Source organism: Dromaius novaehollandiae, chromosome 3 (assembly GCF_036370855.1).
Source record: "Dromaius novaehollandiae isolate bDroNov1 chromosome 3, bDroNov1.hap1, whole genome shotgun sequence".
Lineage (NCBI taxonomy): Eukaryota > Metazoa > Chordata > Aves > Casuariiformes > Dromaiidae > Dromaius > Dromaius novaehollandiae.
The window spans coordinates 100,092,466-100,118,577 of record NC_088100.1 but is presented as its reverse complement, the minus strand read 5'-3'; the positions used below and the strand labels follow the sequence as shown (position 1 = coordinate 100,118,577).

General features: G+C 40.2%; 1 long non-coding RNA gene across 2 annotated transcripts in view; it reads right to left on the bottom strand.

Moving 5' to 3' along the window:
* The window catches only part of LOC112997341 (uncharacterized), a 54,148-nt gene extending 30,828 nt beyond the window's left edge, over positions 1-23,320 (bottom strand). The window contains exons 1-4 of one of the 2 annotated variants that reach the window (XR_003262678.2): positions 23,136-23,320; positions 21,815-21,926; positions 20,580-20,683; positions 10,639-10,791 (exon numbers count right to left, since the gene is read on the bottom strand). This is a non-coding gene — a long non-coding RNA (uncharacterized LOC112997341). Of the gene's footprint in view, positions 1-788; positions 10,792-20,579; positions 20,684-21,814; positions 21,927-23,135 lie in introns of those variants that run through there. The other variant, XR_010388541.1, reaches the window with a different exon arrangement.
* Positions 23,321-26,112: the final 2,792 nt, after the last annotated feature.

Below are 26,112 nucleotides of genomic sequence, written 5' to 3'. Positions count from 1 at the left end.
TAATCTTGTTGTAAGTGCTTTATAAAGAGTCCTGTTACAGTAGAATCTACACTTACATTCTTACTCTCACAAAACCTCCGAGAGATGGAGGGGCATTCCTACTTCCATCTTACAAATGGGAAACTGAGGCACAGAGGGCTTACACATGAGCAATGAAGTTAGACTGTGAACTCAATTTTCCATGAAAACATCCTTCCTCTCATTCAGATCTACTTCTAAGTGCACAGTGAGTCACACACATATACCTACTTCAAGTGGTCCACTAACTGCAAAGATGAGTAGAGTATTGCCCGTTGCACTGTGTCTGAATTCGGAGCATCTCATTCTGCTCTGCTAAGAATGGAGCTGCCCATTTTGATTTCCTTACAACTTCCTAGGGATGTCTGATGCCATCTATTTTCATTCAGTGATTTCTAGTGCAATTTGCAATGTTCTGCTTCTATCTTTGTGTGCCATTGGGGGTTTCACTTCACTGCAGTTTAATTCAGCTTGCTTGGGATTTTCAGAGATGGAAACACTAACCAGCAGACTGGGCTATGAAATAGTTGGCAGTCCCATAGTTGCCTGACACTTGCGTGTTAATGGCTAAGAAAAAGCTGACCGGGAGTGTTATATGCTGTAAGCATTCAGTGTGTCCCTCTATAAGTGTCAGTAAACATCTAGAAGTGTCAGTAAAACGTCTTCCCAAACCCTGCACAACCCGACGCTTCCCCTTCAGTGAAGAGAATAATGATAACATTAAAATATAGTGTTTGTTATGTCAAAATAGGATTTTACATTGAGATAAGTAACAGAAATGAAGTATGGTTTATTTTTATCTCAGCATGCATAATTACAGTCAGACTTACAAACTGTCATCACACTGCTGAGGAGGAGGAGGGGGAGGAATAGGAGGGGATTTTTTTGGCAGGGGGAGGAAAGGAGTGATTTTCTGTTTTGTTCTGTTTTTACAGTGGGCTAGTTATCTCAAGATCAATATTCTGATGTGAAAAAAAACACACATCCCTCATTTTAGAGCAAAAACATAGCTTCTACCCTCCACCATAGGAAGGTAATGGTGGAAACATTAACAGTTATCATCCTTTGAGAGTAATTTATTCCTGTAATATAATAGCTTCTGTCAGCAAGATTAAATTCAAAAGCGAGCAATATTAGAAAACCCCAGCAACAAGGACTACATAACAAATTATATAGCTAAGAACTTTTATCTGGCTCAGTTTGGTCCCCAAGTTAAAAACATGTTAAAACATAGGAGGTAGAGTGCCCCAAACTAAAAGATCATTTGGTACAGATTATAAAATACACAAGCAATGCTTCCAGTGGCATTGCAATGAGGTCTAAATAAAGGAGGAAAAGGAACACTATTTTCCAGAAGCATCTTAGAAAACCACTGTAAGGTAATCACATTGCAGCTCCAAACATCTGAGGTTGCACCAGCTCAAACTAGAGCCTCCACGCAGCACAGCTCCATAAAGAGTTAAATCCAAGAACCAGCGCAGCTGCATTCGTACAGTGCTTTAGCAGGTCCTACATGATCAACTGTAGCACCATATTAATCCAGCTACATATTTTCCATTTCCAATATCATCTCCACTAACATGAGCTTCTTTTCACCACTGTCTTTCACATGGTGCAGACATGCATTTCACACTCAGAAGTATAAATCTGTTCCAAAACAACACAGACCCTTGAGTCATTTGGGCCTTGCAGCTTTAAATGACGCCTAAATTTCATTTAAAATCTGAGTCAGGGTCATCGCCTGTCCTGATTCACTTTTCTATTGTATTTCCCCAACAACAGCTGGTAGACGTGCTCTGAATGGCTTGTCCCTTGGCACCTAATTGACAATTTTCTTTCCTTTTACTAGGAACTGGTCTGATTCTGCCCTCTTCCTTTTCCTGTGCAGGAAGTAAGGGGAATCCCTCATGTCACCTGAACTGACAGGGAAGTTGCAATTACCCATAGACTGGAGATCCTGGTTCTGAAATTAAACAGAAGCCTCAGAGTGACCGACTCCAAAGCCATTTAAGATCACACCCTGCATTAAGGGAACATGATTTTTTTCTATTGTGGTATGAGGAAACAGCTGCCATTGGCAGCTATCTTACTGGGAGATACACTGTTGAAAAATATTTTTCTATACTGTTTCAAGAAATCTGCAGTTTTTCCTTAAGCTTCTAAACATCTCAAAATGCCCACTTCATTTTCTTTTTCTACATGCATTTACAGCATGTCAGAGAGACCATCAAAAATAAATAGCTCTTCCTGGGGATGATGAACACTTGGAAACACTGCCTGAAGTTTCTCAAGCCTAGCTCAAGGACAGAGTTTGACTGAGCAGACCGTTTGAGGGTCATAAAATAGACACAAATGTAAAGAGCGTCCAAAAGAAGCCAAAGCCCTGATGCAAAAAGTTCACCAAGTTTTAATGACCCGGTTCACTCAGCAGATCTTGAAGATTCAGAATTCATCCAGCAAACACACGGTTCAGCTGACAGATGGATGTCTGCTACGAGCTCGTAAGGACTGCCTGACAGCATCAGACACATGCAAGTGGGCAGAACCCGCAGGAACCACTTGCTGACTGGACACTTCAGACTGCCTTAGTTAAAGACTTCTTAGGGGAGACTGGCTCTTACTTTTGCCTCTTTTTATGGGGAACAAGTAAATCACAAGCAATGTTGGCCAACACCAGCATCACATATGTTTTATGTACGTAAAACATCATAAGAAACAAAGGAGAGGGACATTTTGCATTATTGTAATTTCAGCTGATAGACTCCAGAAGTACAGGATGTATGATACATCAAAAAAGAAATTAAGATGCAAACTTCATGCATTTGGTATGATCTTCATAGTATGTGCTCTCACTCTCTCTGAGATCTACAGGCCATCAGCCAAGATATCCACATCTTTTCTGGCAGCACGCAGGTAAGGAAAAAAAAAATCAATATCCATACACTTTCTTTAGAAATTTCTTCAAAGTACCATGGAAACAGCTCTAACTAGCCTGTCTGCCACAGTTAAGTCACCTCAGCCTTGGCTGCTGGCTTTTATAATCTTAAACATCCAGAATCAGCATCTATCCTCCCACCATACTGAGCACACATGGCCCTGACTTCACCTCAGAAAATGTCCTCTCTTCACTCTCTCACTCATTCTCTTACCACAATGCCAAATACTTCTACTTTTAAAGCGAAGGGAAGTGTCAGGAGAGACTGTTGAGGGTGGTGTGCCACAGAGCTGACCTACCACATTTTTGCATATATTTAATAAAATAATTACCTTCAAGGCTCTCTGTTTTCTCAGAATAGAAGACTGAAGCCTGCAAGAGATCATTAATGAGAAACCGTGCAACAAAAAGGTGTGAAGACGCACAGTTATTGGTAAGAAAGCAGATAGTGTGTTTGCTGCTGCCAAGAGAGGGGGAAAAATGCTGGACTCAGACTTGAGGGGCTTATTATTATTTATATGAACTTTCAGTGAGAAATTGTTGTTTGTTATTATTATGAACAGCCCACTGGAAACATTTCAAAGCTGCTGGTAAAAGTTTCAAAACCCATTTGAATAAGGTAATGCAGATTTAAATTTAGCCTTTTGTTGCTTTGATCCTGACAATCTTTTTTGTTGCAACTGCCTCTGCATGTAAGAGCACCATCATTCAGGTCTGCATCTGTGGCCCTCCTCATTTATCTTGCTTCGAAAATAAAAATTCCGCTTTTGGAGAATGGACAGCCAAAATGTTGAAGCCCCAATCTTGTGAAGACACACACAGGCAACACCATTGAAATAAAAATTTTCAGTACCGCATTGATCGTTCCCATGAGTTAAATGCAGAGGGACAGACTGTGACCTCACATTCAAGAACTGAAGGGAAGGAAAAGTAGAAGCACTGTCTTCCTAAAGCGAGCCCTCTCAACACCGCTCCAACAGGACAAGGGCCCGTATTGTAGAAAGCCTCATAACCTGTTCCAGCTGTAATCCTTTTTTGTTGAGATTCCCAGCAAACAGCACAAGAACTGGAACGAGTCCTTGGTACCCGCAGAAGGCAGGATCATTGCCAGTCACCTGTCATTAACGGAGTCCTGTTGGCATCTTGGTGATAGCCAGTCCAATAAGTCCACGTGAGCATCATTATTATCCTGACCTTCTATAGCTTTTAAGCACAAAAAAATTAGAAGTATTCTGTGCATTGTTTTCAACATTCATAACCCACAAGTTATGAGTAAAGAACAAACTGCATTTCTGTCAGTGTCTCTGTTTGCCAGAGACACTTAGGGGAAATTTTATCCCTGAGCTTCCTTTCTATTGGTCTCCAATACCCACAGCTCTGCTTTCGCTATCCTCAAAGCTCTCCTGCTCCTGACTTCCCACTGCATCCTCAGTGTAAATCTATCGGGGGAGAGTAAATCAGATGCAGGACTTGCTTTTAATTACTGTCAAAACCGTGCCACACAGCAGAGGCACGTCAGCTGTAACACAAGAAGCTAACAGAAATGCAGTAAATCCACACCTTCACAAAGAAGTAGTTATCAATGAAGAGAGGGAAGAGGGAGGCAGAGATTTACCAAAAGGGCTTTAAAACTGTAATGTTAGCAACATACACAACGGCATGACACTTGCTTTGTAACGTGAAAGTGTTTGAGTGCTGTTGTTATGACACTTGATGGTCTTTCTAACACAGGCTAGGAAAGGTACACACTTGAATACGAGCAGCTGTGTAGTTTCTTCATCTTTAGTTTGGCTTTGGGCAACATTTGAAAATGAAAGGATCACAACTATAAATCTGGATGTCACAACAAAGTGCTCATTTGTAAACAGCAGCCTGACAAATCTGACAGACCAGTCTGATAACTATGGTAAAGTGAGAAACAAAATCCATGTGCAAATTATTTGAAGAACTGGCTGTATGAAACTTGTTTTGAGTGTGTGCACGTGCGCACAAACATGCACGTGCATACATCATTTTATACATATACAATCACTAATCTGCAATTTTATCAACTTATTCTCAGCCATAGGAATCCAGTGAGTGGTGAAACACTTTAGATAAACCACCAACACTACAAAGAAAAGTAACTTAAGTTTAAATAAAGTGAAATTCTTGGTCAGACTTTTCATTGTGTGTCCAAATTTAGAGGTAATTATTTCCAGCAAGGGATGATTTGGGGGTTTTTTTGTTTGGTTGGTTGGTTGGTTTTTTTTGCACTCTCCCTTTTATAAGCAGAAAAGCCTAGATGGAAAATTGCATTGCATTATCTTTATATATAATGAAATATTTTTTTCCATGCTCTGAATCTACAAGTTGTGAACTCAGCAGCCTCAGGCTTCCTCCAGCTTGCAGGTCTGAGGTGCAAGTTGTGTGCAACTGAGTGCAACACTGATGTACCGAAACTGTGCTGCCCTACACCACACTGAGAACAGTTATAGCTGTGGTACTGTGTCCTGCATCACATCACAGCAGCATCCATTCACAACTATTGTTATTTTTGAAATGTATCTCTAGAGCATGTCACTGAGTCATCTGTAAAAAGCTTGAAAAGCAACAGATAAATCCCTCAACATGGGCGGAGGGGAGCAGTGCTAGGTGCTACAATCTTGTACATGTATTTTGAAAAAGACTTTTCAGGAATTTATCTTGGGCTGTTTCTTAGCTGTAGATACTGTCTTTGCCCTTCTGTTTCTCCTGTAGCAATTACTATGGTGTTCCAGACTACCAATGGGCAACTGGTGAGTGCTTGACCAAAAATATGTATGGAGAATTCTCAGCACAGGAACAGTCCTATAGAGGTCAGTGGAACTACTTGCATTTATCAAATTTAGCATGAGTGGTACCTTAATGTTCATCTGTCTCCATGCTGGTCAACTAGAATACTCACAAGGTCTCTAAGAAAGTGTTTCATTTTCACAGAAAATATCCCCAGTTCTCGGGGAGGGTGGAATGGGGGGGCGGGGGGAAAGAGGTTGTGGGGCAAGGGGGAGAGCTTCTTTTTGTTTTGTTCCACTAAACATGCATTTACTTCCATGACACTCGTCTGGAGTTTGAAACATATCAATGGTTTGGATTTTTTTTTCCAGATAGTTATTAACTGCTCCTGAATATTGGCATCTACAGACAAGGAAATAATAAGTATAATAATAAAAATAGTAATATAGCCATGCTTTATAAATGAGGTTTTAGATACAAGTCCAATTCCTCTCTCTGCCAGAAAAAACACATACAGAATAAACAAGATGTACCAACGCTAATCTGCAGTTTAGTAATAGCTTTTTAAAACCACATTGTGCGTAAGCTATTTGCAGTAGGGCCAGGTACATCTCAAAATCTGCTGATCTCAAGAGTGATTTGCATCAAATATACCTGCTGAACAGTAAGAATGCATATATTTTGAAAAAGATAGTTACAGAACTATTTTTCCCTTTTCCAATTAAATATTAGATATACACATTAGCAATCCCACTACTGCACTGGTATCATTAGAAATCTCTTCCCAGTCTATCTACCCATATCACAGTGGGGTACACAAACTTGGGTAGTTTCTGGTGCATCTGCCAAAGGCTCAGAATGCTGCAGAGATCTGTAAAGCAGAAAACATGTGCTGTGCATTTGAAATCTTGCTCAGCTGTGTTTATTATTGGTTGATTCCACCCCCTTTGTGGATTTCATAATGAAACACACGATGCCCCACATAGGTCTAATCGTGCACTCCATCAAGTAAGCAAAATTCAGAGGAAGGCAATAAAGGCTGATACTGGAGAATGACAATAGCACAGGGAACTTCCCCCTGAATTTCAGTGCCTCTTGGCAGTGGTACTGAGACCGAATATGAAAATAAAGAGCATCACAAGCCTTTGAAGAGCAGAGTTTCAAACCCTTAGCCAGGTTCAAAAGCCATAAGCATTTCTACTCATGTCAGGAGTGTCTTAAAACCTTTATAACAAAGCCCTGCTCTATTTGAACAGAGGTGTCCTATTCTCATCCACAGAGATTTCATCCATATGCCTTAAGGGTTAAAAAAAAAATCTTACAAGCAGAGAAAGAATGGAAAGTGGCAGAAGGCAGTAGGGGAGAAACTGCAGAACTGAGATCAGTAGAAAAGGCTGCGTGCTACAGCATCAGCAGACACAGAGAGAGGAGGACAACCTATGGTTTCCCAGAAGTTCAAGCAGGATCTCTGTGTAGGGGCTCTATCTCATGACTGGTGGCAGGACTTTGCTGACACAGATGTTGTGTTTTAACCTAAATCCCCAGCTTTAGGAAAAAGACAAACAGAGCCACCACTGCTGCATCATGCCAGGACTCAGCTACAGCGAAGCCCACTCTGCAGAAGCTTAGGACCTTGCCATCTCCCACTTCTCAGCTGCACCTCCTTCTCTAATGATGGCACATGTCTTGCCTCTTTAGTCACATAAGGAATATGCTGCTCATTGGGTCATCCCTGAATCACAGCCCCTTGCTGCGCTCCATGGGAGTTCTGCTCAACAGCAAATCTTAATATCTGCTGTAGAAAAAATACCACACCTTATTGCAAGGCTCACTTCTTCTGCTGGTTTAAGCTTCACAGCTGCTTATGCTAGCTAAGGGTCTGGTCCTTGTAACCGTTACTGTCCTTTAGAAGAAAATCATTAACTCTACTAACAGCTTGGGGGGGAGGAAGACGCAATGCTAGTTTGTAACTATTTGCAAGGACCATTTCTCATCACCAGTGTTGCACCCACTGTGCTTTTGGTCAATGCAAGGTAGGAGACAACACATGGTTTCAGACTGTATTAGGCGCGCAGCCTGTTTTGTGGAAGCTCCTACACTACTAGGACTCAAACATGCAGTTTTCTGCTACAGAAAATTCTTTTCCTCAATTTGAAACAGAGAGGGGCATACAAACTCCAACTCAGTGTTCAGGAGCCTATTCGAATCGAGGAGAAAAGCCACATCTTGGTTTCCTGCAGCTATCATCAGAAGAACAGGCTCATCTCAAAGTCAGCGTGGTAACTGTCTTTTTCTTGGAAGTCTAGTGATAGCAGCTTTCTCATGTAACAGTTTCAGACTCTTGCACCAGGCATATCAGGCATCTTTGCCATTTCAACAGCATCAGCACAAACAACTTCCTATGCAGTGCCTGTTCTGCCAGCTCTAAAAGATGGATTTGTTTGTTCATCCAAACTCATTAAACTAGCTAAGTTTTGACATTGACTCAGAAAATACTCTGTGTTTGTTTAATACTGTAGCTTGTCCAGCATCAAGGCTGCCACATGATAAATGAGCATTAGGTTTGCACAAACCTGCCTCAATTCACTGTAGTTTCCAGTGTAAGACAAGGTGGATCCATAGTGATGTGCGGCTTGTGAGCTGTTCACTATGGATGTACACACTAAACTATTAACTTTTTTCTTGTTGGCCTATACAGTTTTTGTGTGTCCTCTAAACATAAGAGCCTCAGATAAAAGCAAGGGGAGAAAAGATACAGTGTGTCTAAGAAGAGTAAAATCCTTCATTTTTCCTACAATAGGAGAAAGTCCATGAAGAAGCCAGACTCCATATACTCCAGCAAACTGCCTCTCACAGCACATGTACCACCACAAATGCCAGCTTTCAATACAAACCCTCTTCTTTTCAGCACTTGACCCATTTATGACTTGGAGTACCATAGGGAATTGTTCAGATGGATTTATGCCATCTCACAGTTTGGCATGGCAAACCTACGTCTACTCTAAATATAAATCATGGCCCAAATAAGTGACAGACATTTACTGCAGGAGCTATAGCTAGGCAACTTTGTTCTGTATAGATGGAAGAAGTAGGCAATATTGCAGAACCTCAAGGTATCCAGCCTGGTTTGTGACAGGTTCAGATGCCTAAAGTCCATTTGAGTGCATCCTTTGGGATTCTCCAGTTCTGTCTTTTCCTTTCCATCCTAGATAACTGCCACAAAAATGTTCTTAGCAAAGGTAAAATGTATACAGAATGAAATCACAGCTGTCAGACACTCTTGAAAATTAAATAAGTTTGGCCCAGATCAAGAATCAAATATCTGTGGCAATTCTTGGACAATTCAGCACCTCCTACCCCATCCCAAATTTAAATAGGGTCACCACTGGCTAGAGATATTATGAGCTTTATAAAATGGTAACAAGTTAATGACAAAATAAATAAGTATTTTTGGATACAGATCTTTTTCTAAGCTTCGCTCCTAAAGGCAAATGATACTTTTATAAGCACTTTAAAAAGTAACAAGCTCATTTTGGATCCCTTGGGTCTAGAAAGAAAACATTCTATTAACACATTTGTTCTCTAATTGCCTGCATGCAACATCAATGCTTATGTCAACTGAAAACACAGTGTCAATGAGTGCAGCTTCTGGATGTGGCCAGTGATTCAGCACGCACAAGGGAGATCTCTTATAACTTGTGTACAGTAACAGCCTGTGCCTTGATCAAGATATTTGTGAAGCAGTATCGGTTCTGGAGTTCAGCCGTGCCGTAACACTATTCCTCAAAAGGTTTGGGCAATTGATTATGGAATAATAGAAAAACTAGCCTGCAAAAGACTTTGAAAGGTCATCCAGGGCATTCCCCCGCCCTGAGGTAAGACGTCATTCCTGTCCGATGTTTATCTAACTGCTATTACGATTTTCATCACTGGAGGTCTTTTACAACCTCCCCAGGCAATTTATAGCAGTGCTTTACCATCTATCTTTACTATTAAAAAAATGAATTTAAGCCTTTCTTGTGCTAGTTTATGCCTGTTAACTGTGTCCCTGATATTTGGACAGGAAGTTATCAGATGGATCCCTTCCTCTTTGCAGCTACTTGGTATATACTTTAGAACTATGATTTCCTCTCTCATTCTTCCCTAATGTAGGTTAAGAAAGCCTATTTCAGTCTTTCCATGCGGATATGCATTTTTTTCTTCCCTTAAAGCTCTGTTTTAGCTCTTCTCTGCAGTTTATTTATACCGGCATCCAAAACTGGAATTCGTGATGAAGGTGAGACGAGAAGGCTCATTTTGTGCAACTTGTGTCTTTTTACACCCCTCTACAGCACCTGCTTTTTCTCCTTGCAGTCACATGGCACTGTTGATTGCTGTTCAGCTGCTGGGCCACAACAGTGACAGATTCTTTTCTGCTGAACAGCTACCTGTATTATTCTCTAACCCACATTTGTACTGCTTTCTGCCCAAGTCGTCCACCTTTACGCTTATCCCTACTGAACTGTGTCCCATTTCTCAAGACTGTTTCATCTAGATTACTTCAAGTTTTAGTCATTCCTCAGCAGGATTGGCTTGGCTCCCATCTTCAAAACTTAAAATTTTAAAAGCATCATCCAGCTCATGTAAATTTTGAATGAAACCAAACCCTCAAGAGCCCCTGCAGGGCCCTTCTCAACTAAGTGTGCTACTGTAGTAAAGGATCATCGATGACTTTCTTCTTCCAATTAGTTTGTCATTGTCTGGAAGGACCCATTTAGATTCCCTCACTTCCTTACGAGCGTGTCATGTAAACCAGAGTCATAAACCTGACAAGTTTGAGGTATACAGTATCTTTAAGGTATACAATATCTTTAAAGTAAGCTGTATTAGGCCTTCCTTCCCATAGCTATCACACAAGGAGGGACATAAGCCTCTGAAATTGAATTGGTTACCAGAAGTAGCATGAACTTTGAGCCTGTGGTTACATCTTCAGCAGTAGTTCTGCTTAAGTCATCTTAGGCCATCTCTGCTCCTGGCTGCTCATTCACACCTTCATTGTACTTAGTGCTACTGTGCACATTACATTTGTGTGGGGCAAACAGGATCTGAAAAAAAAAAAAAAAAGAAAAGAAAAAAAAGAAAAAAAAACACTTAATTTACCATATGACCACCCAAACACCTGTGCAAGCACAAGGCAGAGGCATGTATTGCGGTTCCTGCTGCCAAAAAAAATACCATTTCCTAAATTACACTAGTGTCTTAATACCAACCTGAAAGTCAAACCTAAATTCTGGGACTGTGTTTCTAGTGATTTAGCTCAGGCTTCAAATCAGAATCATGAGATGCTTAAGCAGTAGACAGGTATTTATTTTGCCAAGAGCTAGGCAAGCTAAAAATGGGAGCAGCTTATGGCTCTTGTCACTATCTGCACTCTTGTAATTATTGACCTAAGGGTATTCTGGCTGAAAGACTCATTAGAGCACAGCTGCAAGCAAATTCAGCCAGTTTCTTACTACCTGCCAATGAAGAGCTATGCACACTGCCATTTCCAACTGGTGGGCCATGCTGAAGTATCCAGGATGCTAATGTATTCATTCAACATAGCTAGATCCAGGAAAGGTCAACCTGTTTACACTCAGAGTGATTTTGCATGATTCTGGCCTCAAACTAAGAAAGTAGCTTCATATTTTACTTCAGTTCCAAAATTTGAATCCAAAATTCACAAAGCACAAACTCCTTATGCTTAGGTTAATATATATTGGACCTTTGCAAAGTGAAATCACTAATTTTGCCACATATGCTTCAGAATATCTTATTATTCCTTCTGCATAACTTATTACTCATTGCCTGGTATATCTGTGTGTATATAGGACCCAATCCAGAATGGTGTCTTAGCATACACTTAACATGAACATGACCCCTTTCAAACCACAGAACTATTCACACACTTAGATTTACTAAGTCAAGGCCAAAAAGATGAGAGAACTCATTCCTTGTTCATGTGGCTGCCTCCCTGTCACTGAATTAAATGGTAGAGCTTTAAGTATGCTGCTCTATCTAACAGCAGTAACAGAAACACTCTTTTGATTCTGCCTTTTTGGACATGACAGCAACTATTTTTTTTAAATCAAGTTTCCATTCATAATTAGCCTTCCAGCATGCAAGTTCGATGTTCTCTATTTGATCAATTTAATGATCTCTTGTATAAGCTATTATTACTCATTACTGCATGTGAAAAAGGCTAAGACTCATTAAATAGCTTACATTCCTCGAGCCTGTTGCCTTTGGGCAGAAGTGCTCCCGATCATGAACACTGGCAACAAAAGACAGTACTGTAAAAATAGTATACATATGTAGTGCAACAGACTGGCTAGCCATCTCAGGACAAGAGAAATGCAACTCACTGTTATGACCTCACTAATAGTTGCCTATGCCAGTTTAAATCTCCAGCAGAGGAATTTAAATGAATGTTGATCACTGGCCAAATAGACTCTACTTTCAGTAATGGGATGAATTCTTACTATTATTGCCAGTTCTGTCTATAATAAAGATGGAAGGTCTTTTTAGTAACATATGGAAAATCATTATAGCCACAGTCCACAAGTAATTGCCAGTGGGCAGTGCGCTGTCAATTCCTTTCAGTTTGTTGCTTCATCACTTCACATCACCCGTGACCTGGAGGAATAATTTCTCCTTCTGCAGCATGGTAGCAGTTTAGTTTCCATGCTCATGTCTGGTGCCTCTTACAATTATGGTTCTCAGCAAATCCAAAAGCCATAAAACATCTTAACGTCTGTGAAATTCTGTGTCTACCATGAACATGTGGTACTGAATTCTTAATTTACATTAGATTTGCTAAATGAAATGATACAACACATTTGGCTTCAGAAACAAATTTATGAAGATGGGATACTCCACTTGCTGTGAAAAAATACAGAAGAAAAAAATCATCCTGTACTAGCAGAAAATGACCTAGACAATGTAATTAAAGAGAGCCTAACACACAACATCTAGTTTCAAACTTTCCCAAAGCTAATAGTGCTCATGTCCTCCATGGACTGGAGCCAGCTGCAAAGTTTATACCTCCAATGAAAGAAAACTTAGGGAACATCTGAATCTGTGGGCTCAATTCAAAGCCATAGCTACTAGGTCTTGTCACACTTCCAGCTTTTAAGATGTTACCAGCTGCTAGTTATACATTGAAGGAAAGGAGGCTTACACACCACCATCATATACCTGCCCGTTCCTCTTCTGCCTGTACCCTTCCTCAATCAACTTTAAACTGGCTGGCCAGTTTCAAGTTCAGGAGCTGAAAAGAGGTCTCAAAGACCGAGTTTTGTAAAAATTGATGACTAAGAGATTTTAGTTAGCAACCTCCACTTGAGGAAAAGCAGGCAGTAGCCAGCAGCGGCAGGTCCATATGCAAGCAGCCAGCTGGCCAGCCCGCGTCTATGCTGGTCTGAGCTAGCTAGCAGGAACCTTCCTCTCTCTCAGTTCAGTTATCGACAGGTACCTAGGGAGGAGGGAAGGGTGAAAGCTGCACAAAGTTCACAAAAATCCATAGGGTGAAAGTTCACAAAAACCATAAGAAACCTTGGCTCTCCTAAGTCTGCTGGTCATGACAAAAACTTGTTAGCAAGGTTGCCATTTAAAAAGACACAAGCAGAACGGCCTTAAAAGTGCTATGGATTGAATGACTCTAAATCTTAACAAGTCAAAGCTTTTTTTATTTTTTTTTAAAGGAAATCTCTACTTAAAAATCAAGACTGGAAGATTTTTGCTTTTATTGTTTTTGAAAGACCTCCTCTACTTCCAAAAAGAAATAATTCAAGGAAGTCTTACATAAGAGATCTGATTAGGTGAACCCAGCAGTCCTCACTGTCTTCAAAACCTATGAATGTACTTCCAGACATAGTTAAAAGAAGAAAGAGGGAAAAAAAAAAAGGCTTGCCTATGTCTGTGGAAGTCAAAGAACAATCAGGAAAAAATAGTAAACCTCAAACAGCACTGGGAGCAGAGGTAAGTTTATATGCTGAGAGGATGGAAATACAGGTCTCCAATTTTTTGAAATTCTCCTCTTGGTTGCTTTTACTTCAAACCAGCCCACGTACCAGCATACCTCCACTTACACCTACTAACTTACTGCTCACACCCTGATGTCTTCTGCAGTTAAGTAGTGGCTCCAGGTGTTCCCATACCATCTGTTATTTCAAAGGAGGAATAAATATTCACTTCCAATATGACCTCTGAAATCCACTCAAAATGTGCAGTTACAGCAGCCACTTGTGTTGAGAGGCATCAGGTCAGAATCAGAGTGCCTCAGATTCCTGCCCTTTCCTGATGATGAGGCCATGATCCAGTATACCAACGCACAGTTATATGGATTGAAAGGACTTTGGAAATGAGCACAGATGTTACTGCACGGGAAAAAAAACTTGAGACAGATGTACTTTGTCCATAGCATACCTGCTTTGGGAAAAAAGAAGGGCTACTTTAAATGTAGAGTTACAGATGCTATTAAAACTGAAGGTCTAGAAAAGGTTTCTCCTTGGCAGTAGCTTCCTATAGCTCTATAGGAAGGCTACACACCCGCAATATTTTTTTTTTTCCAAAATTCTCTCTCTTGCCAAGCAAGCCCACCCCTTTAGAACAGGAAAAAGGCCTAAAGAGAGAGCAAGATATTTTTAGCGTTCCTGAAGGAGTTTCTTCCAAATGCCATTCATTACGGAGCTACGTGCAATCATCTCTCTGGAGGCTCATTTCAGAATCTGGGACAAAGTGAGTAACTCCAGCCCTGGCCCACCCCAGAGGAATACTGCCTTCTCCACTCCAGCATAACGCATTCAACTGAAAATGGTTTGTTTCTCAGCCAACGGACACAGCAACATAATTTACTATTTCCCTTTTTAAAATCCAATACAAAATAAATCTGATCTGCTGGGGGAAGTGTTTTGAAAGTCTAGCCTGAAAGCATATCATCTGTTTCCCGGAGCTTCCTTTCAAAGATTCAGCAGCTAATTTTACATCGTTGCACCCATGAAATCTTTAGAAAAGCAGGTGGGAGGGAAGGAATTAAATGGCTTACAAAGCATAAACAAAAATATTCTAGAAACTGAGTCAGTTATTTTCATTACCTTTGTTGTCAAGTACCTGCAACAGTGCCCCCTGAAAGAAAGATAAGATTTCTGAATGGAAGATATCATTACAGTCATACTTTTCTTACATGTATATATCATCTTGTCTTGACCTCTCAGACCACTTTTTGAATCTAGGATCAAAACCTCAGTCGTCAGTGGGAGGAAGCAAAAATTGAGTAGTACTGTCTAGCAGTAATGGGTCTCATCTTCTCTGCCATCCTCTGAATTTCTTGCAAGGGGGCAGTTTTTCTGCCTACTTGATATTCCACAGGCCCTGCTACTTGGGTGACCTGTTTACACGTAATGCAACATTTTGGTTGCACTGCCTACCTGGGTCTTCCTCTGCAGAGGCAAAAAGGAGAATGGTGGCTACTTTCTACCTTCTCTGGTCACTTTTCCATATTCTATACCTAATGTTTATGCCACCTGCAAGCTCCAAATGGACCCATCCTTAACTCAGTATCAAGTGAAAAATTAAAAGTGTTATTTCCCAGTGTCATTGGTGCTGTTTTAATGCCACTTCTCTTAAAGTAAATTACTTTAACGGGGCCAGAGGCAAGGCAGTACATATTGCTTTGGGAAATCTCACTCATAACTCAGCAGCCAGACACACACACACAGTCACACATGGGCTACAGGCAGTGTCTCATCTACCACCAAAATCCAAACACCTCTGAGGCAAAGCATTTAACCACGAGCAGTGCCCAAATGTGTTACCATCCACCTAGCATAAGGAAAATGCTGTGGGAACTTTAAGAATTGAAATGATTGAGTCTCATTCCTTCATTCCACTCTGGAAATCCAGCACCCTGGTCATTATTTCATGCCGCCACTAAGCAAACTCTTAATAAAGGCCTGTTTTGCAGAGAATAACTAACACAGCCTAGAAATAGCCAGGAGAGTATGCCTTAGAGCATCACTGTCACAATGAAAATACTGCTTCTGTATTGCTAGACGTTGTTAGCACTACATTATCAATGCAGCGTGAAGCAATGTATTTTGCTTTGTGAGTAATCAAGATGGGGAAAGACCATGCTCTGTAGAAAAGCAAACATCTGCTTTAACAAAATCATTAAAATAGTATCTTTTTGCCCTTTTTTTCTTGCAAATGCAAAGAATTTTATTTGCGATAACTTGATTTTTCAGTGAAAACTTGCCTTCTATGTTTCTCTTCTGGTTTAGCAACTCAAAGGTTTGCCTTGTAAAAATGTGCATTCAAACCATCTTGAACTGTGCTGAGGAATTAGATTTTCCCCATATGACAGATAAAATGCATCCCAGCCATTTTCTCAGGCAAGACCTAGTCCAAAGCCCACATGATAGAGAAGTTTATCATGTAAATCCAAAGGAAATCTGTCTTCTGGTAAAGCTGGCAGGAGCAGCATTAAACTCCTCCCAGCTGGCTGCTTTGTGCATAAATTACACTTACCAACACCAAGTAGCAAGAATTGGTTTCTTCAAAGGATGTCAATACAGCATATCTGGATAGTCCTAAATGCTACTTACCATGAACAATAATTTCTTAAGACAGACACCTGTAAGCACAGATGTGTCCCTCCAGAATTAACCGCAACAGGAACTCACTGTGGAGCTTGTGGGAAATGCAGGCAACCCAGGAACAGGTCTGCCACTGAAGCCTGCTCCCCTCCTCTTTGGATCCCGCCTTACAGTTATAGGTCCCCAAGACCTGGGAGCTGCAAGGGAGTAAAAGAGAGGCAGGACTCCTTTATCCTTGCCCTCAGCCTCCCAGGGTTATAAGGGTGTGAGATAATGCCAACCCAGCATTCACTTACTCTGCTTTTCCGGTCCATACCAGGGCTCTGATCCTCAGAGAAATTCATACAAGTCTGATTTAGACATATAAATACCTTTCAGGATCTGCATCTAAGCTTTTAGTCTGGCTGTAGATTTCAGTAGTGTGAATGTTTAGGTGCCTCCCAGGAAGGGGCCAGTTTTGAATACAATTAAGCGTACAGACCTAGACAGCGATAGGAGTGCAACAGATTTCTCATATTGGTAACAAAAACTGCTGTGATGAGGGCACGCTAACAGTGACAGATCAATTATACTTCCCTTTCATATAGTACGCCTCAACTATCCATGTCTGACATTCACAGAAGACAGGTCTCACACTGTCAAAATTTGGACAAAGAGAAAACAAACATAAAAATTTTACTTTAATTCAGAATTATAACGCAGATTTTGCCAGGAATCTGTATTTTACTTTTTTTCTCCTATAAAGGAAAAGGGGAGAAAGACAGAAGAGGATTATAATACTTAACAGCATATACCCCTGGGAAAGGGTGTGACATTTAAGAAAATCAGTGAAGGATGCATAAAACCCCAACAGGGACCTTCTCACCCATTCATTCTATTCATCTCCTTAGCATTCTCCCCTTGCATTGCCATTTATCCTTCACAGTCTCTGTTATTTTCTATTTGCTCCCCATTTCCTTTCTTTAATTCTCTATTCCTACTTGATTTCTTTTACTTTTTAAGAGAATTGAGAAAACTGACTCAGTTTAAAAACAAACAAACCAACCCTCTCACTTCTTATGTTTTCAGTACATCCATGGGCACTAGAGGAACAAGGTGCCAATATTACCATCTACCTACAAAGATCCCCTGAAGGTGCAATAAAAGTCAAGGAACTGATTTATCCCACTTGTCTGTTTTACTATATTCCTGCTTTCAACTGTTCTTGCTTATCAAGCTAGATCAGGTATCTGGAATGTCAGAATGAGTCCGGTGCAATTCATTACACTTAGTGTGGTGCCTCTATTTTGTTCTTCGTAATCAAACCTGGAATGTGTGCCCATGGGGGCAGGAAGAGGCCCTTCTCAACTAGGTTAGTATAGACATTTTGAAGTGCTATATAATCCATACTTCAATTTCAGACAGTTCAAACTGAGAACTCCTATTCTCTGTCCACTTAAATCATTAAAGGGGAGATAAAGTTGATATCAGCTAAGTAGTCCCTTTCTGGACATATCTCGTAACACTGCTTGAACAAAATAAGCAGTAGTGGCAAAAAGACTTTTAACCACCATATCTTAATCTAAATTTAGCTGGCATAGTCAGTGGTGCATGATTATTTGTTTGTTTGTTGTTTTTTTTTAAAAAAAAAAAAAAAGCTCTCAGCCAGTGTTGGCAAAGCTTGCAAGTACAGGTAAGGCTTTAGTAAAATTCTGTGAGGAGATACTGGCCATTCCATGCCAGAAAAGTAAGCCCAGCTTAGCCCAAGGAGTTTATTTGCTGAATAAATAAAAGGTAACTGCTTTATCATCCTATAACTGTGTAAGAATAAATTTTTAGTTTTTCTTGTAATAGTCATGAAGTTTTGCAAGTTCTAAGCACAAAAGTAATGGAAACAACTTTTGATCCAATGGTGATGCTGTTTTCAAGACTGCCTGGCTCAACATTAATTGACCTCTGTGCTACAAAAGAATACTATTTGGGGAAATTTCTAGGGGAGGTGGGGGGAAAAAATGAAGTAGGAAACCACCCAAACTAGCCAAGAGGAAATGCTGAAGAGAAGGTGGGATAAGATGATTATCTGTAAACAGCATTCACAGCCCTGAAACACCTCCTTCACAGCCCTGAAACACCTCCAGCCAGTAGGAAACTACAGCTGCCTTTTATCACGGACCAGAACAGATACTGCTATTACCACTGTCCTGTAGAGACGAAGCAAGAAGAATGAAGGTTAATCATTATCTTTGTCTTTCCCTATTTCACTGTAAGGTCTCAAGCAGGTTGCCCAGAGAGACCGTGGAGTCTCCATCCTTGGAGATAATCAAAAGCAGTCTGGAGAGGGTCCTGGGCAACATGCTCTAGGCGACCCTGCTTGAGGAGGGGGGTTGGACTAGATGATCTCCAGAGGTGCCTTCCAACCTCAACCATTCTGTGATTCTGTGAAGCAAACCAGTATGGCACAGCTTTGAGTGAGAAGCAAAGAACTACATTAGTAGAAAAGACATCTGTGATGAAGATTGTGGGTTTTTATATCCCACGTATATGGGGAAAACTTTTAACCCTACAGCACCACATAACTGATCACCAATTTAAACAATCCAAACATACTAACTAGCAACTCTGGTGTTCACCATTGCTCAGTCTGCTCTTTCTCATATCACCTCTATTATAGTCATACCTCCTCTACTACAGTCATTCTTCCTTATTATAATTTTACAGATTACTCAGCAGCTTGGAAATCAGAGAAGTAAGAGTGGTGACTTTCAAAATAAGCTTTTTATTTATAGGTAACTGAAAACTCTCTAGACAAATTCAGAATCTACCCTTTTGTGATAGATTTATCTTGGTCTTAACTGACTCTTCAAGCATCGACAGTAGTCAACGGGATATTTACAGTGATAGAGACATCACATAGCAGAATCAAAATCTTACTAAGGGGAAATGAAAGATGAACAAGGTCTTTCAAATGACAGCAAATGTTTCACACACTTCAGAAAGCACGTAACTGGGTCAATACTACCAGTACATTAAAATCCAGCAGCCTAACTACACCAAACAAAAACAAATTTTGAATCAGTCTTGAAGATTCTTTACATCTCCGGAAAAGAATAGTTCATTCTTTACTCGTTATGCTTAGCGAATGAGGGATAGTGCCTTTCTTCACATAGGAAGCTGCAGAGAAGTTCACAGGGACTAAAACTACAGATCCGAGCTTGATTCCGGTTTACAAAGTCCTCTGCAGACTATAGGCCTGCAAGGGGTGCAGGGCAGCAAAGATATGAGCAAGCACCAAAAATCTAGAACAAGCTATAAACAAAGTCATATTCAAAGACTGATCATAGGGCTTACAAAGAAATAATTCAAAAAGACTGTGCTGGCTAGATAATCTAGATAGTGATTTTCTTTCCTTCTGCCTTCCTGGGGGCGATACTATACAGAATTCAGAGAGGATTTATTGTTGTATAAGCACAAGCAGGTTTGTAGCTAGCCATTAATGTCCAAAGATCTCCAGCACATTAAGTGTTAAAATGAAACTGGATATTAGCAATTGCTTTCAGTGCAGCAAATCTGATCACTGCTTCACTTCTGACACCTGAAGTCAGGTCCAGCTTGAATGCCCCCAAAGAACAGGGTGGGGTGTAACTTAAATTGTCTTATGCTCAATCAAGGAGAAACTGGGAAATACAGTAACAATTACACACAGGAAAATTTTGACATGCTGAGCTTTGAATGAATACAATGGACCAAGGGGATCTGGCCCATCTGCTTGCTACGTGCACATTCTCATATACCCCTTATCAGCTGTTTCCATTTGCAGGTAGCAGGAGCACAAATACCCTGAGGTGTGAACACAGCACAGATAAATTGGAAAAAAAGCAGTGATGTCCATCATTCAGGAAAGAGAGAAAAAGAAAGACTGTCTGCAGGTGCGTTTTTGTTTGTTTGTTTGGGTATTTTTTGTCCTCTCCCTCCCCCCCCATCCATTTACATTTGATAAAGGCTTTGCACTCTAATTTCAGGGTCTTTCTTCTCCAGGCCTCTTTTGCTCCACCTCTCCTTTATTCCGTTCCTAGCATCACTGTACCTCCATGTTACAGGCAAACAATTCCTATCCTTGTTGTTTTTTTGTTGTGCATTTCTCTAGCACAGTATGTTTATTTTCCCACTTCTTGATGAAGCCCTGATTTAGCAGAACAACAGCTGTTCTTTACTGCGTGTATTAAGCACAAATCACCAAGGGCTCAATTTCTAAGCACAGGGTTCAAAGAATCCACTTTTACCTCTAATCTTCGAGTTTTCTGCATCAGAGTCTGTGCTGCAAATTAAACTGAATTTCTATGCAGTTGTTCTCTCTTCTGTCTTTCAAAATTCCTTTCAAATACCCCTGTACAAATAAAGAAGTAATAAAATGAGCTCGCTATAAATATACTTTAAGCACTGATGCACTGTAGTGACTGTGAACAGACTTCAGGTATAAGCTGTGTTTTAGTTCCCATTTAACAGAAGTTTACTGAACTCCAGAACAGCTTTTAGGTTTTAGACTAAAGAAACTTTCCAACTCAAAGGTCAAATTCAAATAGACCTTGTTAGTCTGTCTGACACACAGCTGTAGCCCAAGAGAGTGCAACAAAGTGTTTTGGACTTCCAACAGGAAAGCTTTCTTGTAGAGGAACAAAAAGTATACAAAGACTCATAAATGCATTAAGTCTAGTTTTTTTGCTTTCTCCCAGTTCCTATAAACTGCACTGCGATACCACCTTTACAGTGGAGTTTTATTCATGTGTTTCCTTATCTATATGATCAAATATCAGAAAATTATGTTGTAGCTGACATAATTCCATTAAATCATAATGCATTTTTTTCCAATTGTTATGGAAGAGATTTTCATCACTATTTTGCATGCAACTCTTAAGGCATTCAGCCCACCTTAAGGGAGACACCTTAGAGGCTTGAAGCAGTGTTGTGTTTTGTTGCCAGTAAGGTTAGAGATGGCAAGGAGGTATTTGTCCTAACAGTTTTGCAGAAAGAGTAAGGACCTCCAGTAGACATCTGTTGTAGCAAAGCGTTTTACTAATTTCTATCATCAGATCAGAAGCTATGAATTAAATTTTCATATTTGAATTGCAATAATAAAGAAACCTAGCTCATCTCAATTTGAATAGGAGCAGCCTTCTGCCTGTTCAAGGATTAATATTTCAGAGCATCTGCATAAAAGAGAAAATAAACCAGTAGACTCTCGCATTCTAGCAGAGTCTGACCTCAAAGCTGACAACAGTCTTAAACCAAAACACATTCGAAAGAAAACAAGAACCAGATCCCCAAGAATGTAGTGCCACTCAGAGAAAGAACATGCCCTGCCTAAGTCCCACCTTTTACTGTGGCTAGTCTCCTGTCCTTCAGAAAAAGAGCAGAGAACCCTCAAAACACAAGTCAAATTACAACTTATCATGGGGAAGTTATTCTTTCTTGACCCCACAGATGACAAGGAAAGTCCCCAAAGCATGGCATTACTAACCAAGCATCCATTTCTCTTTTTTCCTCTTTAATAAGCAGCAGCAGGAGACATCTTTGCATCTGAAGCAACAGGCAGTTGAGGTGCAGTCAGACCACTCAGGAGCAGATGTTTCCTAGTGGAAAGCTATGCGTGAGGGCCAAGTGTCTCAAAAGGAGCCAAACGATTGTTCCATGCCCTTCCATGATAAATTGTAACACTTATCATCATTAGTAATGCTACAAACCCAGACGCTTAATTGTGCGAACTTGAGTTAAAGCTGCTTTTGTTCTGGAATCCTTAAGCCTGAACTTCATCATTACAAAATTCCTCATGAGACACTGAAGAGTAATTTCTCAGCTGGAACACCCCATCTCCCCCCAGCCACCGCCACCACCTTTGTCTGATATGTAATGGTAACATATGACCATTGCTTCTAAAAATGTTTCTTCAAACAAAGCCTGTCCAAGTTTTAAGTGAATTTTAACCGCAGTTAAATATGATTTTCACTGCTATTCTTTTTCGGAGATCCTGTGGGCAAAAGAAAATAGTGCACAGTGATGAACTTTTTAATTGAGAATTGTTTAGTAAATGACCTATTTTAAAACAAGTTTACTTCTGGACTCTCAAATTCATTTTGTATTCAAAGAGCAGATGCAAAATTTTGGAATAACACATTATAAATAGAAGCTGAATCCCTACATGAAGTACAAAATTGAAGTCAGCATTGACCACGGATCTGAGATCACTTCTCAATAACACAACAGCTGCAGATTGTGGTTATCATCATGTCCTCTAGAGTATTTTTGCAGATGCTCCGTTGCATCAAAATGGAAAATTTGATTTTTTTTTTTTTTTTGTTAATTGTACTTTCAGTTTTATAAATATGTTATGGAGATGGAGTAATTTTTTACTGTAGTTTTATGACAACAAACTAGCAGTTCAAAAGCTGGCTGTTCTTGCATGTTGAACATTAAGAATTACCTGGAAAAATTATAGCAACCCAGACAGAGCGCAATCTCCAGCATTCTTAAGGCTACTTTGCACAACTTAATTAGTGCAACAGACACTTACATTTGTCCTAAAGCTGACAATGTCTGAAGCATTTCCCTAACAGAGGGCAGTGCAAGTTTAGCTGCGTCAGGCCACATCAGCTGCCAGACATTACAGTATGGGCAGAGGACAAAATAAAGGAGAATTACAGTGACTGTCCTTCACCCATGGAGAGTCTAAGCTGCACTAGGGTTGGGATAATCCAGTTGCTCCTGTGATTGAATCAGGCAGAAAACAGACAAAGGTAGAGGAAGAAAAATCAGCAGCCCCACTGAGCACTGCTGCTACGCACCTGGGAAGTCTGGCCGAATGTCTTTTCTCTGGGCAGGTTAATATTGACACTGCATGCTCTGCAGTCACAGCAACAAGCTTTAACTTGTCACCTCTATCCCTCCTGCACAAGCAGACACACTTTTAAAGGCTCATCGTATGAGCTGGTTTTGTGCAGGTGGGGACAGGAGGGGAATGCTGCCTGGATTCAGAGGAAAGGCACTGCTTAGAGCAAACCGAAGAGCTCTGATACTGCTGAAAGCTTCAGCAATGCAGTAAGACAAGTTTTAAATAATGTGGCTGTTTGACTTCCACGTATTCAAATGAAGGTTTTCTGCCAACGAACTCAGTAACAGCCAGAAAGCCAAACCCTATAACAAGGCCAAGCTATTGGGTCTTCACTTTCCCACAACTCCTTCCCAGCTGGACTTTTTCCTCTCCCACCCAAAAAAGCTGAAATACCGACTCCTCATTACTCTTTGGAGATGTGCAGGTAGTCCAGATGTTCCTGAATAGCTGCAGTCAGGCACATTGTGCAGTAGCCCATGGAGCTGTTCTGCCATAAATTACTAATAAAAAAGCCTAAGATCTTCAAGGCAAGAAGCAACTATATTTTTCCCTGTGTTTTGACACACACACTCATTAGAAGAGAGAAACATTTGAATAAGCAGGACGCCTTATCCTTCTTTGCTATACACAAAACTGGTCATAAAGAATAATTTATTTTGCAATGGAGAAAAACAAAAAAAAGAAAAAACAAACAAACAAAAAAGATTGCAAGCAATAGGGTAAAATTTATAAACCTCCTCAGAAGAAGACTTGAGAAAAGTTCGTTCATAACCATAAAAATATATCACAGTACTAAATGTGTGTATTGTACATTAAAAAATACAGTAAAATATTTTCTAATATGTTAAAGATAAAAGTCTAGCTAAAAAATACATTTTAAAGTATGGAAGGAAACAAGTTTTCCCCAGCCAGAAAACAAATGGTTAAGATCTGTATGATCCTATCAAATACCACGGTTTCAATAAAATAGCATATCTCAACAAGAAATACTTGAATGAATAATTTTTCTTTACTAGCTCCAGCAATTTAGATCACAGTAACATCTAGGAGCTCCAGATGAAGACCTTCTGTGAAGAACACCACACGACAAAAAAGAATGTGCTGGCCCTAAAACCACACTCTCAAGTTTCCACCCGAGTTTTGCATGTTTTGTTTTTACCAGAAATCCTCCAATAACCTACATCTTATTATTTGACCACTTCAGGAAATAAGACATGACAGAACATCATTACTAACTAATGCTGTTTTGCAAGAAAGTTTTTCTAATAAAGCCTACCCTTTCGCATGAAGGCAAAACTTTTTTATAAATATTGCTAACTTCAAATTTTTCCATTTCTGCCAAAAATTCCCATGACTTACCAAAACAAGGTTCAAGTCATTGCAGAACATGTCCATTTATAGACAGCTATTTTCTGTAAGTGAAGCTTCAAAAATACATGCTTTTATTTTAAAACATTAAGCTAAAAGAAGATAAAATAAGCTCATTTTTAAGTCCTGGAAAACAAAGAAAGTTTGATTTTACAAGATATGCTATAAAACAGTTTTTGCAGTTTTCCAACCTGTTTTGATCATGCACTGGTATTTTGCAGATAGAAAAGAGAAGTTCTATGAGGTAGCAGTGCCTCATGCCTCAAATGTCAAAATCAGCCCTAAAGAACGAAGACCAGTAAATTTGGGGGAGGCATTTTCCTAGCTTCTGTATGCGGGGCCCAAAAATAAGCATTATACAATAAACGGTAGCCTGCATCTCCTCCGTCCCAGTCATTTCTGGGGGCAGTGATCTCTCCATTAACTTAAACTGATTTGGGACAAACAAGATGAGTCTGCGGCACACACAGAAACATGCTAAAGTGGCTTGCTGTGCTTCTGTTGCCCTTTCCACTTATGTTTTTCTGAAATGAGGAGCCTGAACAGGCTGAACATTTTGTTGTTTGCAGGAAACTGCTTTAAAATTATTCTCAACTCCTGCAGCTGTAACAGGAATTAATTATCTGTAGGTTTGCGTCTATTGGATCAGAGGCCTTGGCGCACTCATTCACACCCACGCTATTTAAAACACAGAAAGAAACCAGTCGAGCTAGCAACTGGGATCCCCAAAGGACAAGGGGAGAACTAAACACGACATACAAAAACTCTTACTTGCCTTTAGCATCTAAACTAGCATCTGTTCCTGGATTTGTTCCACTTTTTATTCTGGGTTGCTATAAGCCTTCACGGAGCCAGAGCGCTCTTTGAACCAGCAGTAGGGCTGCATCAACCACCACCACCAACCAGCCTGGTGGGCGTCAGCAGCGCTGGGCTCCAGGATTGCAGCCAGCGCATCTGAAAAGCGCCAGGGACCACTTTCCTCCTCAGAAGTTTTCCATTTTAATATTCTTTAAAGGTGCTGGTAACAAAGCTATGTGCTCACTGCAGAAAAAGAAGCCCACTATCAAATTCAAGCTTTTACAGCAGATGTATCCCAGCCGTAGAGTTTAAACAGTGCTTTGGACTGCTACAAAATCAAGGACACAGATTCTATCTTGCCTTTTCCTTCACTCATTACTAAAGCGTGGGGGCTATCCAGATTTTCTGCAGACAGACAGGAAGTAATTTTGCTGTGGTACTTTCATGTTTATCTCGATTAGAAACCATCTTACTGGTTGCAGCGAAATCATACCTGTGAAAGAGCTTTACTAGCAGAGAATCAGGCTCTAGCATTTTTCTTTGGAACATTTTAGACCTGTGAGTGAACTGAAAAGTTATGTTTGGGTCTACACCCATTTTGTTTCCTTTTGTTACTTTTTAAAGCTATTAAAAAAAAACTCTAATACGTACCATAAGCAAACAAATCACAAGCCAGACTAATTATATCACTCTTGCCCTTTGCTTAGAGCAGTTTTAACTCATCTCTGAATTCCAGTCATCTGTTTCTAATTCAAGTACATTTC